The sequence below is a fragment of the Schistocerca americana genome, chromosome 2 (assembly GCF_021461395.2).
Source record: "Schistocerca americana isolate TAMUIC-IGC-003095 chromosome 2, iqSchAmer2.1, whole genome shotgun sequence".
Classification (NCBI taxonomy): Eukaryota; Metazoa; Arthropoda; class Insecta; order Orthoptera; family Acrididae; genus Schistocerca; species Schistocerca americana.
In genome coordinates this window covers 467391970-467409881 of record NC_060120.1, presented here as the reverse complement: position 1 = coordinate 467409881, position 17912 = coordinate 467391970, and the positions used below count along the sequence as shown (strand labels likewise).

General features: G+C 43.7%; 1 protein-coding gene and 1 non-coding gene across 2 annotated transcripts in view; both read left to right on the top strand.

The window, feature by feature from the left end:
- The window catches only part of LOC124593720 (endoplasmic reticulum junction formation protein lunapark-A), a 133887-nt gene that overhangs the window by 69838 nt on the left and 46137 nt on the right, over positions 1-17912 (top strand). The window lies entirely within an intron of this gene.
- Positions 10918-10992, top strand: Trnas-aga. The gene has a single exon. It is a non-coding gene; the product is annotated as a tRNA-Ser (tRNA).

Here is a 17912-nt window from a genome sequence, read left to right as displayed (position 1 = left end):
TGTTGACAAAGTCCATTTCCACGTCCAAAGACACGACAGTATGCAGAATTGCAGAGTATGGACAACGGAAAACCCGCTTGTACATCAATCGGTACCACTTCATTTTGCAAAAGTGACAGTGTGGAGCGGGTTGACAGCATCGGTTAGCGGAAGGCCATATTTTTCTTCCACGTAGATGAGTCCTGCTGGTCTATTACTTGTATTGTGACTGGTAAACACTACGAGTCTTTTGCGCACCAACGTCATTCCAACCCTTCAAAAGTGTGGATGTGGGGGCAGGATCGTTTTTATGCAAGATGGCGCTCCTCCTCACGTTGCGCAGCCAGTGAAGCGGCTGCTGCAAAGGCACTTCGGAAATGCTAGAATTATGAGCCATCCTTTGCCTACAGCCAGGCCGCGCAGACCACCTGATCTTAATCCGTATGACTTCTAGCTGTAGGGTTATCTCAAAAATGTTGTGACCAGTGTTCCAATTACGAACGTAGCTGAATCGAAGGCACGGATTACGCAACGCATTCTGAACGTGACCCCCCACCTCCCCTGAGACACTCCGATCTGTTGTAGAACAACTTGTGGCAGAAAATAGAGAGCAGCATACTGAACATGTTTTGCACCCAGTCTCATGACCGTTATAAACCGACGTTATTTTGCTTTTTATGTGGTTTTTGACTCCAGGACAATTAAAAATCAGTGTCATTTTGCTTTGTATGAGGTAAAAGGCCTCAGGACAAATAAAAACCGATTTTCCCCATCGGATGTGTGAACTTGCTGTGGTGTTGGGCTTACCTAACAGTAGGACAACCGTTCACTGCATAACATGTGGAGTTACGCATATTGAACACTACGGATGGTCTAATGTACAGCTGAAACAATAGTCGTCGCATTTCGATTCAGCTGTCGTTTGTAGGCGACCTCATTTGCGTTAAGACGCTTTCAGGGCCACAGCGCCATCCATCGATAAAATTTTCGTTAAGTTTTTTCCCCGCGGCGCTTCCGTCTGCGTCAGAATATGCTGTTCAAATTTGACGTCATTCTGAGCAGTGGTCCTCTTTCTACAGCGTTAGAAACTGGAAGTTTAATTGTGGACACTATATATTTTTCTCTTGTTCGACTCATTTGTTAGAATACGGAGTACTGATGTTGATAGAATCTGTGTACCTTCAGAAATTTCCTCGTTTGTTGCACGTCAGTATTCTTAAAGACCATGTGCTACAAGTTGTGTTGTACTTCCTGGTCTTGGGTCGTTATTTATACTCATATGACCAAGAAAGCTATTAGCTCAACGAGGAATTGTACTACAGTCCATTGATACCTCAATAGAAACTGGTTAAAACACTGCGAATTGTAAGCGGATCATTGCCCCATAAAAATTCGATCTGAAAGTAAGATCTTTGATCCTCAACAGTCACAATACCCGAGCTCAATGCCGAGCCGTTTCTCACTCTTGGTATTATAAAACAGAGTATGATATCGATGAAAACAAAATGTGACTTCGTCCTCAAGCCTATTGCTGACACAGTCAACATTGGCACCTACCTATCTCTCTCTCTCTCTCTCTCTCTCTCTCTCTCTCTCTCTCTCTCTCTCTCCCTCCCTCCCTCCCTCCCTCCCTCCCTCCCTCCCTCCCTCCCTCTCTCCGCAGTGCTGCCAACCTGTGTATTATTTATGAAATTACCCTCGTAGTTCCTCCTGCGATTTACGTGACGTTATACTATGCTGTCATGAAAGTCTGAACCCGATTTATCACCGGGCGTACTCAATAACGTGGGTGTTCTCTTGCCAAAAATGAGATTGAGCAAAGACTGCAACTTTAGTTTGGTTCATATTTGTTGTGTGTTCACGTTTTTGGAGGCTGAGGGCTGATTTGGGGGAATAGACTAAACAGCGATGTGCCCTGTCAAAGGAACCATCCCGGCATTTGCCTGCAGCGATTTAGGGAAATCACAGAAAACATAAATCAGGATGGCCGGACGCGGGATTGAACCATCGTCCTCCCGAATGCGAGTCCAGTTTGCTAAGGACTGCGGCACCTCGCTCGGGCATGTGTGGTGCCCACAGTGAAGCACGGAGCAGGTGTTACTGCAACAAGGTGTTTTCGTGGTTGGACTGTGATCCCTTTCGTGCACTTAAGAAAACGCTAAATGCGGAAGGATACATACACATTTTACAATATTTGGTACTGCGTAAAGCTGATAAACAATTCAGATACGATGATTATTTGTATCAGCATGAAAACGCACTCTGTCAAAAACCAGCATCACTGAGGCAGTGGTTTGTGGACAGTGACATTCCTGACTTTCCCATAATCGCAACCTGAACCCAACGGAACACATTTGAGATGAGTTAGAACGTAGACTTTCTCCCAAAACCCAGTGTCCATCATTACTATCTTCCCTGATTTTGGCTTTTCAGGAAGAATGGGCTGCAGTTCCTCCTCAGACATTGACAGATGAGGGAGTGCTTAGCATTTTAGAAGCTAGCAGCGATGAGCGAGACAGTTCTTTTAATGAGTCTATTGCGGATCGGATATATGTGATGAAAGCAGAGGAAGAACGGTACACTCCAAAGAAGCAGAAGTTAGACACCCACAGAATTGAAAAATGTGGAATGGATGGAATACAAGAGATGGCACAAGTCGTTTGTTTTCATAGGAAAATCGAGTTTGCAAAAATATATTTCAAAATAAAATTCTCCATTTCATGCCTTTTCTCTGTCTGAAGGCAGTGAAGTAATGGTAATGGAAGCTAAAAGATATGCGAAGCAAGTTACTAGTAGCAGCAGAATGTCTCGCCATGGCACAGACAGTAAATATCTTCTGACAAATAAAGAAGATATGAAGTTTTTAGAAGTGCTCATATGGATGGTGCAGTATTCAGTCTTTCTGGTCAACCTAACCAAAATAGCGATTACTATTCTAGGAAAAATTCTCACAACAGATTTGAACTTCCGTCCTGTCTGATTCAGTTCCCAGATAATGAAGACATAATGCCAAGTGAAATATTGGAGAAAATAATTAGACTCGTGGATATATTGCCCAAGAAGATTAAGGAAGTTTTTTTATGTAGAGGAAAATTTTGTCATCGATGAAACACTTCCCTTGGAAAGATACATTGGTAGTCACATCTAACTCACAAATACGGAATAAAACTTTTCATACTGTGTTCAGCAAAAGGAATAGTCAGATTTACTGTGCTACATTTGAGCTGTATTAGGAGATATTGGGTTTTCATCTTGCTAGATCAAAATGTTAGTATCTCTAACAACTACTAATGAAAGAGTGTCGTATATTGTTCATAGACAGTTTGTGTACCAATTACAAATAGTCATTGCCTTCCTTATAGCACATTACTCATGAAGTTCTTACAGTGTGGGCAAATCTTAAGAACATTCCGCAAGAAGATATGCTAAGGAATTAGGTAAGAGTAATGGGATTGCGAATGTTGGTAAATGGTGTGAGCTCGCAATAGGAAAGTCAATGATGGTGGACATAAGAGTTAATTACATTTACAGTAGTAGTGAACGAGGTAATAGGGTTTACACCGCCACATTAACGGAAAGTGTTGGACATGAATTAAGGTGATGTAGTTTTTGCTATTTACAAGAAAATATCTCCGCTTTTTGGCGAATGCTCGTTACCAAAATCTGACTGTGAAAGATAAGACTTTATATTACGAGAGTTTTTAAGCTTAGTGCAACACGTAGTGGCATCGCTTAGAAAGTGACTCGAGAGCGCCCGCGCGGTCGCACGCTAGTGCATATTGACGTGGTGGCTGTTTACGTCCTGCCAAACGTATTTACTCAGATTGTCTCAGCGATACTTGGCGCGACAGCATTCGTCTCACAAGGGTCCTAGTAGAATTTCTGGGGGATATTATCCGAGAAAATTATTATAATGACCTCTTCATCGGTGGGATGCTAAACTCCAATCTGCCTGTTCCCGAGAAAATTTGGTCTGTGAAATTCTCTGAAAAAACCTTTAGTCTTTAGGTCTCTTGTTGAATTGTTAGTGCGTAAGCACAGTACTGATGGTTTCTTATATCTCCGTAACCGTGTATTGAGAAATACCTTTTGGTGCATTAATACCTTTTTAATCAAAGACGTATAAAGTTGTACATTTGGTATCATCGGGTTCTTTGAAATTTGTGTTGTCAGTACTAGACATCTAACAAAACCGCGACTGGAAGTTGCCTTGCTGATGTTATTGTGGAGTCTGTGTAATATGAACTCAGCGGCCATCGTCTGGAGATGCTCTCTCTCTCGATATCGGTATCATTAATGAGGATGTCCTCCTCGCGATTTGAACGTGATTCTTCCAAAATACAAGTGTCTTTAACCGTTGTGGTAACTCGCTCAGTTTCGGAAGGAACAGGTTTAGAGTGCTAAAGGAAACTTGATAGAAGTGTCCATGTGTACGTGCCGATTTCTCGCTGTCATTGTCTTACAAAATAATGCACTGTTTAGCTTTGGATAACAGTGAACCGAATGTACCATAAGGCGAGGAACCAACGCGTGACGAGGGCAGTAATCGGTCACCGTATTCTAGCAGCTAATAAGCCGGCGCTGGCAGAAGAAAATTAGTGTCTTCTCTCTAGCGGCGAGCCACTTAACGTTGTTAGCTCCGCTGGTCAACATCTGGTACATGCTTCTCGAACCGTGCACTTTCTCCAGGTTACTTCAGCATTTCGTTTGCTTCCTATTTCCGTTGTAAAGGGTAGTCTTCGTCCAGTGGGAAATAGCGTCGGGACGGTAAAGCGAGAAAATTCGGCGCGTCGCATTAAGTGTTCAGTTAGCGGCTTCAGTGCATAACAACACTTACTCCAGCAAAGGGGCCTGTTATTTTTTCTCGATGTTTTTGTTAAATGGAGAGTATATGTATCCTAGGCCACTGCGTCTACCAGAAGTACATCTAGACATGCCACGAGTCGTAAACATCCTTCACCAAAAAGTAAATAATGCTTAGGACAGTGGTCCAAAGAGCACGTACGCTGTCAGGCAAAAACATCCACCGGAGAGGGTTTCAAAAATGACAGGTATTAAGACCGAGAAGTCAACAGCACCTGCAGAGGAAACACACTAAAAAAGTTGCATAAAACCTCAATATTTATCGATCCCTCCAACGAAACTAAAGTGAGTGAGCAGTGTAGTTCAATCAGCAGGTACTGAGGCTTCGGTTTAAGTAAAAAGGAGGCCCCGGTGCTCCCTTTGCATGAATGTTGTCTGAAATTTTAACAGTCGAACACGGGGAACGTCTTAGGGCACACTTGCAACGGATCACTGCTGTTTGCGTGGAAAGACTGCGAATTTCTCCATCCCGTTACTTTATTAGACGGCTATTACTGACAACACAAATTTCAAAGAACCCGATGATACCAAATGTACAACTATCAGAGATAGGAGACAGGAAGAGAACCAACCGACCTATATGTTGTAATTATCTCCGCTGCGAACTCAAAAGTCTGGTAATTGTCACTGAATATTTTATCCTCATTCTTGAACAGGTAGTGTAAACAGTGAGACAGATTAGTGATTCTTCGGTTTAGTTTTCACTAGTTGGTTTGTAAATAAAATAATTGTTGAGTGTGAAGAATTTTTTGTCACGAGTCGTGTAATGCCTTGATGCAGAATACTCTCTCATGGGTAAATCTGAACGGTCGGAGTACTTGCCGATGAACGTGCAGGTGTAGGGGAGAATGAGAGTACCTAGTTTTGTAGCTTCGGATTATGCAGTTAACTGTTCATTTCTCGCCGGCCGCGGTGGTCTCGCGGTTTTAGGCGCTCAGTCCGGAACCGCGCGACTGCTACGGTTGCAGGTTCGAATCCTGCCTCGGGCATGGATGTGTGTGATGACCTTAGGTTAGTTAGGTTTAAGTAGTTCTAAGTTCTAGGGAACTGATGACCTAAGATGTTAAGTCCCATAGGGCTCAGAGCCGTTTTTTTTTTTTTTTTTGTTCATTTCTCATTACAGTATCTTCTGCCGAACAAGCCAGTGCCTTTGCCTCATACTGCCCTCTTTTCTTTTTTTCTTTTCTACTTAGGTGTCAGCATTAAATGCGAAAGTAGGGACCCGAACAATTAAAAATTACTCTTGCTGGTTTATATGCCCTTCGACCTATGAAAGCTCGCTTATCTAACTTAAAAGCTAATGTTTAGGGCACAGATGGTCATGCACTTTTTCAGAGAATTTATCGCTGGAAGTTTATCTCCAGTTTTAAAGAATTAATACCACGAAGCTCGGACTAAATCTGAAGTACACTCCCACACTCAAGGTTTTTTTTTTTTCCATCGTCATGTTACAGACACAAATTTTGCTCATAGAAGTTCCATCTATAAGTCTTTGAAAGAACTTGTCTGTTATGTTTAGCTCGTGCAGCAATGAAAGTAGTTATAATCTTCACTCCGAAGTTTGGTTTGATGCAGCTCTCCATGTTTGCGTGTTCTTTGATAGTCTCTTCGTCTCTGCGTAAAAACTGCTATTATTTGAACCTGCTTAAGATATTCAAGCCCTATCTCCGTCTTGAATTTTTTACTCCTAACACTTCTTTCCATTAACAGCTTAACTTAATCCTAGATCCGTCAAGATGTGTTAGCAACTTATTTTAGTCAAATGAAGGTAGTAAATAAAGATGTTTCTTCGAAGTCATAGGATATACGGAGTACCACTTTTAAGACTCCTGCATTCAGTGTTGTCCCTGAGCTTGTGGCATTTGGGTGACGTTCGGATCTGATAGTCATTTAACTCTAATTGTGACGTCATTTGCTAAAGTAGTTGAACTATCTGTATATGGAACTTTATTATTTTGCACTGTTTTGAAGTTTGTCGTGTTCTCCGAATGTAATATATTGAACTGCTTTATTTTCAGAGAAGAAACCTGTTAAGTGTCAGTAATCTTGGTTGAAGACCGCGATACGCTGCCACTGTCCCTTGTCAAAGATAGCTTAGCCGTACTTGCATACGCGTGCAGATTATCACCGTGTGTGGACCGAGTAATATGCAACGTTTACCGTGTTCTGGCTAAGATATTCATGAATAGAAAGGCTGCTCGCGTCTTAAATGTTGTTGGATTGCTACAGAGAATTGTGCCAGCTATGCCACAGCTGGAGTGCAGAGACAGTGGTATTTTTTCTCGGTGGGCATTGCGGGCAGCTGTCGCCACTGATGGCTCATCAAAAGGCCCTTGCTGATCGCGAGGGGCAGCAGCGCTGCCTGATTGGCTGCTCGTCGTTGAGCTACACAAACAGGTGTCTTCAACTTGACATTGAACCACTCGGTCTAGCGTGATGAGACATCATCCATCTGACAAAAAGTCGACCTCACTCACGTATCCGCAAGAGTGTTAGAATTTATTAGTTAAAAAAAGAAAGGAAACCCCGTGTTCAGGCCCTGAAGACCGGGCTATATTCAACCGGCCACCGTCTCATCTTCAATCATTCATCATCGAATTCGGTATGAAGTTGTCGACGTTTCGACTTTGGAGCCGCCCTCTCAATCACGTAACTGCTGAACTGGCATCACGAGGCCAAGTACACCCCAGGCCAGTTCTCCTACCAAGGAAAAATCCCTGGCACTACCGGTAATCAAACCTGAATCGCCCACATGAGGGTCTGTCGCGTTGACTACTCGGCTATCGAGGCGAACGAATTTATCAGTAGCGAAAGCAAACTCTGTATGAAGATGCTTGGCGAAGACCCTATGGTAAATTTTACACACTGCTGAGATTTGAAAGAAAAGAATCGTGCGAACATTTCAAAGCGTTAGCAGTTCGCTTGGAAAAGCATGTAGCGTACAAGCGAACGCAACTAAAGTATTTAGAAACGAGAACTTACCGCCTTGTAATTAAAATCTTTGTGCCTCTTTCTAATTGGCAAAGAGCGAGAGAAAGTATTTGTCTTTCTCAATGGAGAAGAGTTTCTCTGTTGAGCAATATTGAATTTAAAAAAACAAAAACTTGACCGATTCGTATCCTTGTTTATGAACTGTGGCTTTTCCCTGTGAGAAATATTGTAAAACTGAAATAATTTTGCGTTTATATATATATTGTCTCTTTTGCCGGGGAAACGCTGAAGTAAACCGATCATATCGTCCTGCAACCTTCACAATATGGCACAACAATATAGCAAACAATGACGCATAGGTTAAGAAAACTCAAAAACGCGGAGTGTATGAGTGGAACGCTCTCCCCTCCCCTTCCTCCCACCCGTCTCTCTCTCGTGGGTATCTCTTGGGTTTCACAGCGGCAGATTACCTTCAGCCATTTTCTACCCCTGTTGGAATGCTTGGAAAGCTGCGACAGATCATCATGCAACACAAACCAAAGCAGTTATTTGAGACAGTCTCAGATTTTGGTGGCGCGTTGCAGGGCTTTTGCGCTCAATATATTCTGTGTATCTTAGATTTAGTTAGGAGATTTTGGAGTAAACTGCGTGCCGGAGTCTATTATCACATAAACACACATTTGTAACACTTGAGTTGCAAACAGATACAGTCCAAAGAGCGTAGGCCTATAAGTAGACACAAACAGTCCTTCGCTAGTCGAAGAACATCTAATGACTTCACAGATGGAGGTAAGTCACAGAGCAGCACCATTTTTATGTAACTAAACGAGGATATAGATAATATGCATATACCTGTTTTCTAATTTGATACTTATTTTTCTCGTGGTCGTGCGGTAGCGTTCTCGCTTCCCACGCCCGGGTTCCCGGGTTCGATTCCCGGCGTGGTCAGAGATTTTCTCTGCCTCGTGATGGCTGGGTGTTGCGTGCTGTCCTTAGGTTAGTTAGGTTTAAGTAGTTCTAAGTTCTAGGGGACTGATGACCACAGCAGTTGAGTCCCATAGTGCTCAGAGCAATTTGAATTTGAAATTTGATACTTATTTTACAATGAACCAGTTTTAAGCAGTGGTAGATCACTTCTGGATTTCTTACTTTTTGTTACGTTAGGCATAACGGTAATATCTTACTAAATACTAACCAGTACTGTTACAATAATTTTAAAAACACGTTCATTAAATGCAATTTAAACTTTGTGGTCTTCATATAGTGGCAATCTTCCTATAAAAAGGAAAAGCTTAGCCGATGTACGTATCATTATTAACATTGTGTCTTGCCGGCAGCAATCAGAAGCGAGTAATCCAGGAAGTATCTCACCCTCCTTAATATATATATATATATATATATATATATATATATATATATATAAAACAGTAACCATCATCAATAAAAAGTTGCGTTTACGTACATGCAGTCGACATGTGATCAATGGCATGTATAAATTGTGTGTCCGTAATTGGTTAACTTTGTTGGTGATACTGACTTCTCAGTATTTTAAGTACTATGTACTACCTCTGCATATGTGCAGTCCAATATTTCAAATGTACTTCACAAATGTCTGGAGTGTGGCTTACAGCTTCACAATTAACTGTAAAGCCACTTTCTGGTTGCATACAGCAGAAATTCACATATTAAAATATGTATTTGTTGAAGGCATGGTTACAAGTTCTAGTATCGCGTTCTAGGCATGTGCAATAAATACATGACTGACGCAGAGCGCTGTTCACATGGTAACGTCTTTCTAACCTTTCATGGCCGGCGTTGGCTGTTAATTGCACTACCGTGTTTCATGCTATTCTGAAAGTACTGGATTCATCGGAAATAACTCACGTAGTACACAAAACTGCTTCTTCTTCTTTCGTCTTTATCCCGTACCTACACGGTTTCGGCATGTTAATTATCGGATGTGGCGTCGTTAATGTTACAGGGTGGCTGGTTGCCATTTTCGTGGCCACCCTTTTAGCCCCAGGGAAGGAATTTGTGCACCGAGACTGTCTGTATCCAATGTTATTCGTCTGAACGTGTGCGAACGTTTTCTAAACGTTCGCAAATCGTGTGACAGATGGCGGGACGTGGGTACCAGCCCAGTATTCACCTAGTATGGCGGGAAACAGCATCTGCCCGGCACACCGGCCCTCATCGTTAATCCGCCCGGCGGATTCGATACGTGGCCGACGCGCCTGCCCGAATACCGGAAGCGGCGTACTAACATGCGCGGATATCCGGGCGGCTAAACACACGACTCCTTGTCCTGTTAGACAAGGGCTACTCCGCTGTAAAGCCTCGCGCATTGCCTCGTAAGAAACATTTGAAAACATTGGAGCAGCTTGAGCTTGGTTTACATCCCATGTCCGGCCATTCCAACCCAGTCTTTCCATAATTTCCGCAACTTGCCTCAGGCGATTGATGGAATGGTTCTTCGAAAGTGGAACTAAATTGACAACGATCTTATGAAGATTTTGCAGTGTCGGCGAGATGCTAGTTTCGAAATTTACACGTATTACTTTTGGAGGTTTTTAGATATTTTCACTGTAAGACTGAAATACTAAACACCACTTCATAAAACTTTCACCGAGAACGATAATACTGTGACGAGGTACTGGGATGGCTTGGAATGGGCAAATGAGTTTCTACCAAAGATGGATACAGCTGCAACGGAAGAAGGCAGCTCTTGGGTGTAAGCGATCCGTACTGTCTATTGAAACTTCCTGGCAGATAAAAACTCTGTACCGGACCAGGACTCGAACTCGGGACCTTTGCCTTTCGCGGGCAAGTGCTCTACCAACTGAGCTACCCAAGCACGACTCGCGCCCCGTCCTCACAGCTTTACTTCTGCCAGGTCCCGAGTTCGAGTCTCGGTCCGGCACACAGTTTTAATCTGCCAGGAAGTTTCATATCAGCGCACACTCCGCTGCAGAGCGAAACTCTCATCCTGGAAACATCCCCAGGCTGTGGCTAAGCAATGTCTCCGCTATATCCTTTCTTTCAGGAATGCTAGTTCTGCAGGGTTCGCAGGCGTTCTGTAAAGTTTGGAAGGTACGAGACGAGGTACTGGCAGAAGTAAAGCTGTGAGGACGGGGCGTGAGTCGTGCTTGGGTAGCTCAGTTGGTAGAGCACTTGCCCGAGAAAGGCAAAGGTCCCGAGTTCGAGTCTCGGTCCGACACACAGTTTTAATCTACCAGGAAGTTTCATATCAGCGCACACTCCGCTGCAGAGTGAAAATCTCATTCTGCGTACTGTCATCCATTTACAATCATTCAGTCTTGGAGTGCTGGTTTCTGGGACCACGGCGAGTGCAGGAGATACTCGTACGCCGCCACGCCTCCTTGCGTGCTGTTCTTACAGCGTCGTCCTTGTCAGCGGTAGTGCATATCGTGCGTCCGCTGATGGTGCATCAGTGCCCCCTAGACGTCCCGTGTGATCAAGCCCCCATACAGGCTCCGCTGCTGTCCCAACAGGAAGCGGCAGGGCGATCCAGTTCCGCGAAGTCTGCACCGGAGGATGTACGAGTACGGCTGAGTGCATCAGGCCCCAGCGGTGCAGGGCTGAAGGGACCTCAGTTCGAAAACTGGAACCTATTAACGCGGCTGGCTCCCGATGAATAGACCTGCGGCAACGGCAGTGCACAATGGCTACCAAGAGCATGCGCCGTTCGGCAGTAGTCGAGTGTTAGAGACCAGATGGCGGCGTTGGAACTGCGTCATAGATGCGTCGCCGTCTTCACGGCAGATTTCGACACAATGTGTAGGACGCTTAATAGACGCCAACTGTCGGATGACGATGACTGGCGGGATGGCTTAGAGACGGGTGATGGATGTAAGTACTGCCGTCCGGAGTTGCTCATGCGGAAGAAGTAGCGCTGCTCCATTACTCCGTCACGCGGAAGTGTCTCGAAGGATTGTCAGTGTCATAGGACCCCTTAATTGCCTTGAGGATTATGTTGAAGCGCGGAAGCGGCCCTCTGCTGCATAGGCTCTTGTGCAGCAGTGTGTCATTGACTGCGGCAGCCAGCGCCCGGTGTGGTTCCCCCTTCAGATAGTCACACGAATGACAAAATGATGTTTCAAAATAAATGATCACGGAATAGAAAAGCAACAGAAAGCGCTTAACAGAGTAAAGGCCTGATGAGGTACCACGACCATTTTATATAGAGTACGCTAAAGAACTTTATCATCTTTTAGAAGCAATTGTACTATGTGTCGCCGGAGATTCGAAGCCTTCTTAGTGACTGGGAAAAAGTCATTAGAGTTTTCAAAAAGGGTCGTCGTACAATTTCACTAAACTAGATGTATCTGTCTCTGATGTATATCTATTGTAGAACTTAGGATCATGTTCTGTGTTAGAGTATTATAAGATTCCTGGAGACTGAAAATTTCCTGTGTAGAACGCTACATGGGTTCCAGAAACAAAGATCATGTGAGATCCAGCTCTCAATGTTCGTCCACGAGTCCCATAACCAGTAAATACACTTGATGCCATATTCTTTGACTTTCGGAAGGCCGTCCTATGAACAAAATAAGAGCGTACCTAATGTCACAATGAATGTGTCATTGAATTGAAGAGTTTCTAGCAAACATTACAGAGTATGTCATTCTCAGACGTAAAACTATCTTTCGGGCGTATCCCAAGGGAATATTACAGGATCATTACTTCTGACAATTTACGAGGGTCATTCAATAATTAGAGACAAATTGGTCTGGGGAAAAAGCGGTTAGTAGGGCAAATTTGATACTTTTATGGATTTAAGTTGGCATCACAGGAAACAGCCCTGATCAGCTGTTGATCAACATTGTTTTGTTTATAACCTCAAAAATACATTTCAAGATGGGGAGTCCGCTTGAATCGTCCACGTCAGTTGAATGACGTTCTGTTAATCGTTTTTTACTTGCTGAAGGCGAGAAACCATACATACTGTAGAATGTCTGAAGCTCATGGTGAAGGTTGTATGAATTGTGAAAATTTTTACAAGGGGGTAGAGCAGTTCAAAAATGATCGCGACTCAGTGACACCTTTCTGGCCTACCAGTTGCAGTTTCAACCCCCTCAAGTCGAATTGATGACATTATTCGTGCTGACCGCCGTGTGTCTGAGGAAATGATTGTTGATAAGGTTCAATTTACTACTGGTACAGTTCATAACATTACTTGTAACAAGCTGAAGTACCGCTAAACATGTGCAAGATGGGTCCCAAAGGAGTTGACGCGCCTCGCGGCTACACAAGGAAACAAGGTTGAGAGTTTGTACAGAGCTAAAGGAACGTTACGAAAGAGGTGATCACTTCCTCAACAAAATCTTAACTTGTGATTAAACGGGGGTTCACTATTATGAGCCAGAATCAAGACAAAAGCATGGAGTGGAAACACACCAACTCACCTCTCAAGAAAAAAAAAATCAGAACCTAAGCACCAGCAGGAAAAGTCATGTTGACGGTGTTTTGGGATGTTGGAGGTCCAGTTTTTTTGTGATTATCTCGAAGAGCAGCGTACAGTGAACAGCCAATACTACCCGGATTAGCGTCCGGCCATCATGATTTAGGTTTTCCATGATTTCCCTAAATCACTCTAGGCAAATGCCAGGATGGTTCCTTTGAAAGGGCACAGCCGACTTCCTTCCCCGTCCTTCCCTAATCCGATGAGACCGATGACCTCGCTGTTTGGTCTCTTCCCCCAAACAATCCAATCCAATCCTACCCGGATTACCTTTTAAACAAGGTGAAGCCAGTCATGAAAGAGAGACATCGTGGATCTCAGAGGAGAGGTGTGATTCTCCAGCAAGAAAACGGGCGTCCTCATATTGCTAAACTAACTCGTAAAACCATCGACAAAATGGACTGGGAAGTACTGCCTCATCCCCCCTTACAGACCTGTTTTAGCATCTAGTGATTTCCATTTGTTTGGTGCACTGAAGGAGGCATTACGTGGGAAGAGGTTCCAGGACGACGAGGACATGAAAAAGTTTGTGGGACATTGATTCTAATATAAAGATAGTCCTTTGCAGCCGGAATAAAAAAGCTTGTAGCCCGTGCATAAATGTTAAAGGGGATTATGTTGAAAAGTAGAAAAAGTATTTTTGTGTAAAAATAAACGCTTTTTTTCTCCAGACCAATTTCTATCTCTAATTATAGAATGACCCTCGTATTTAGATGACCTAGTGGATAACGTCGCAAGCTCGATGATGCTTTTCATATGTGATGCTGTTGTATACAGAAATGTCGCAACGCTAGAAAATTTTACCGAAATCCAAGAAGACCTGCAGAGGATCGAGGCTTGGTACAGGGATTGGTAGTTGACCTTCCACATACTCATGTAACGTGTTGCGCATATACAGAAGGATTGGTTGGTTGATTGTTTGGGGAAGGAGACCAGACAGCGTGGTCATCGGTCTCATCGGTTTAGGGAAGGAAGTCGGCCGTGCCTTTTCAGAGGAACCATCCCGGTATTTGCCTGAAGTGATTTAGGAAAATCACGGAAAACCTAAATCAGGATGGCCGGACGCGGGATTGAACCGTCGTCCTCTCGAATGCGAGTCCAGTGTCTAACCACTGCGCCACCTCGCTCGGTATGCAGAAGGACCCAGTACTGAATGGTTACATGATCGCAGAACGATCACTGGAAGCAGTCATCCCTGAAGTATCTGGAAGTATGTGTACGAAGCAATTTACGGTGGAACCACAACACGAAACTTATCGCAGGTAAGGCAGATGCTAGACTGAGATTCATTGGAAGAATGCTCAGGATGTATAGTCCACCCAGAAAAAGAGGCAGTTTTTTAAACCTTCGTTCGACCAACACTTTAGTATTCCTTATCTGTCTACTATCCGTACCAGACAGGATTAATAGAGGAAATAGAGAAGATCCAACGAAGAGCATCGGATTTCGTTACGGGTTCGTTTTGTAAGCTCTAATGCGTCATGGAGATTCTCAGGCAACTGCCGCGGAGTTTAGATGTAGATGTAAAGGTAAATTGGCAGGTTCGATAATGATCTTTGTGAAACGCTTTGCAGTTGTGCTAAATTACAATCACTTCTAAGGCAGTTGATCTACGCATCGGTCGACTGGCTAGCAGCGAACATCTGAAGTTCTTTCTTGCCGAAGTTCTTTCTCGTTTATGCTCCCAGTCAGTAGCTTACCTGTGTGATATGTCGTCGTACGAACTGAAGAAATCGGACGCATTAGTTTCTCCACGGCCGGTTAACCGCGGACCTACACACGGAGGCTAGTTGCAGCTGGACCTACGGCGTGCACATCTCACCCGATGGCCTCCCAGACGCGCTTAGTCGGTTATAAGTAAGGGGCTACTGGCGAACAAAAGTATGCACATAATATAGCAGATTCCTGTATCGTACGCTAATGTAAGATGTTATAGACATGTCAGAAACCAGATGGCAGTTATAAGAGTCGAGGGGCATGAAAGGGAAGCGGTGGTTGGGAAAGGAGTGAGACAGGGTTGTAGCCTCTCCCAGATGTTATTCAGTCTGTATATTGAGCAAGCAGTAAAGGAAACAAAAGAAAAATTCGGAGTAGGTATTAAAATTCATGGAGAAGAAGTAAAAACATTGAGGTTCGCCGATGACATTGTAATTCTGTCAGAGACAGCAAAGGACTTGGAAGAGCTGTTGAACGGAATGGACAGTGTCTTGAAAGGAGGATATAAGATGAACATCAACAAAAGCAAAACGAGGATAATGGAATGTAGTCAAATTAAATCGGGTGATGCTGAGGGAATTAGATTAAGAAATGAGACACTTAAAGTAGTGAAGAAGTTTTGCTACTTAGGGAGTAAAATAACTGATGATGGTCGAAGTAGAGAGGATATAAAATGTAGACTGGCAATGGCAAGGAAAGCGTTTCTGAAGAAGAGAAATTTGTTGACATCGAGTATAGATTTAACTGTCAGGAAGTCGTTTCTGGAAGTATTTGTATGGAGTGTAGCCATGTATGGAAGTGAAACATGGACGATAACTAGTTTGGACAAGAAGAGAATAGAAGCTTTCGAAATGTGGTGCTACAGAAGAATGCTGAAGATAACGTGGGTATATCACGTAACTAATGAGGAGGTATTGAATAGGATTGGGGAGAAGAGAAGTTTGTGGCACAACTTGACTAGAAGAAGGGATCGGTTGGTAGGACATGTTTTGAGGCATCAAGGAATCACAAATTTAGCATTGGAGGGCAGCGTGGAGGGTAAAAATCGTAGAGGGAGACCAAGAGATGAATACACTAAGCAGATTCAGAAGGATGTAGGTTGCAGTAAGTACTGGGAGATGAAGCTTGCACAGGATAGAGTAGCATGGAGAGCTGCATCAAACCAGTCTCAGGACTGAAGACCACAACAACAACAGGGGGTCCTATTTCATCCCATGTAAACATCATGCGCACCAAATGTCTCCTGCCACAACAGTACTATGTAGGCAAGCGGGAGACATCGCCTTACGTGGTTTTCTCCGTACTCTTACTGTACCGCCGATGTGTACGTGGAGTTCAGACGGTCTTTTGTTCTTAGCATTCAGTGTCAGTGAACCAAGGCCCACGATAATCTGAGTTCAATGGCGTGCATTAAGCTGAGGTATTCGTATGGAGATATCTCATCGCAAGGAGGTGGCTGTTGTTAGTATCGCTACTTGTTTGGATTGCTGCAGTTGTTTGTGGTGGTGGTGGCGCCGGCGGCGGTGGTGGTGGTGGTGGTGGTGGTGGTGGTGGTTTTTGGGTTTGTTGTCACCCAGTACTTCATTGGCGAGTGATTAACAGTCTGTTACAATCGTCCATAGTCTGTTGCGACCCTGACTTTCACACATTGTTGCCCATGGCAGTTGACTACCTCTGACAATTTTCCTTGTGTCAAAGTACTCGCGGTACGCCCTTGATACACTGGCACATAAAAATCTCAATGCATTCGAGGTCTTGAAGACGGTGTCCCATGTATCGAGCACTGTGTGGCCACGATCACATGCACAGATTCTGCCCCTAACACATTCTGTGGTGGACACACGCCGACAGTAGATGCAGTGTTTGAACCCATTCCAGCCCCATACACTCCGATCACAATTTGGTAATGATGAAGGGCAGGGTGAAGTTAGAGATTAGTCAGGAAGAATCATTGCGCAGAGAAGTGGGATAAAACATAGGTACAAAGAAGATAAATGCGAAGAAACTTTCGGGTAACAGAAGTAATGAATGAAAGAAGGAAGTACAAAAATGATCAAGGTAATTCAGAAATACAGAAATAAGTCACTTAGGAATGAAATAAATAGGCAGTCAAGGAACCTAAGGCGAAATGGCAGCTTGAAAAATGTAAAGAAATCGATAAAGAGTGACTGGGTAGGACTGACTCAGCATATAGAAGAGTCGAGACAACCCTCTCTGAAATTAAAAGCAAGGGCGATAACATTAAGAGTGCAATGAGAATTCCACTAATAAATGCATAGGAGGGGCCGCATAGGTGGAAAGAGTACGTTGGGGGACTCTTGACGGGGAGAACTTACCTGATGTCGTGATAAGGAAGAGATAGCGGATCCAGTATTGGAATCAGAATTTAGAAGATCTTTAGAAACTTAATATCAAATAAGGCAGAAGGTATAGATAACATTCCACCGGAATATCCAGAATCATTGGGGGGAAGTGGCAGCAAAGCGATTGTGCACGTTGGTATGTAGAATGTATGAGACTAGAGATATACCATCAGACTTTCCCAAAAATATTGTTCGCACAGTTTCCAAGCTTGCGAGGGCCGACAAGTGCGAGAATTATCGCACAATCAGCAGAACAGCTCATGCACTCCAGTTGCTGACAAGAATAATATAGAGAAGAATGGAAAAGAAAATTGAGGTTGTCAGATGACGATCAGATTAGCGTTACGAAGCGTAAAGGCACCAGAGAGGCGGTTTTGACGTTGCAGTTGATAAAGGAAGCAAGACTGAAGGAAAATCAAGACTTGTTTATAGGATTTGTCGACCTGAAAAAAGCTTTCTCGTCAGATGTTCTAAACGCTGAGAAAAATAAGGATAAGCTATAATGGAAGACAAGTAATATACAATATTTACAAGAACCAAGACGGAACTATAAGAATGGAAGACCAAAAACGAAGTTC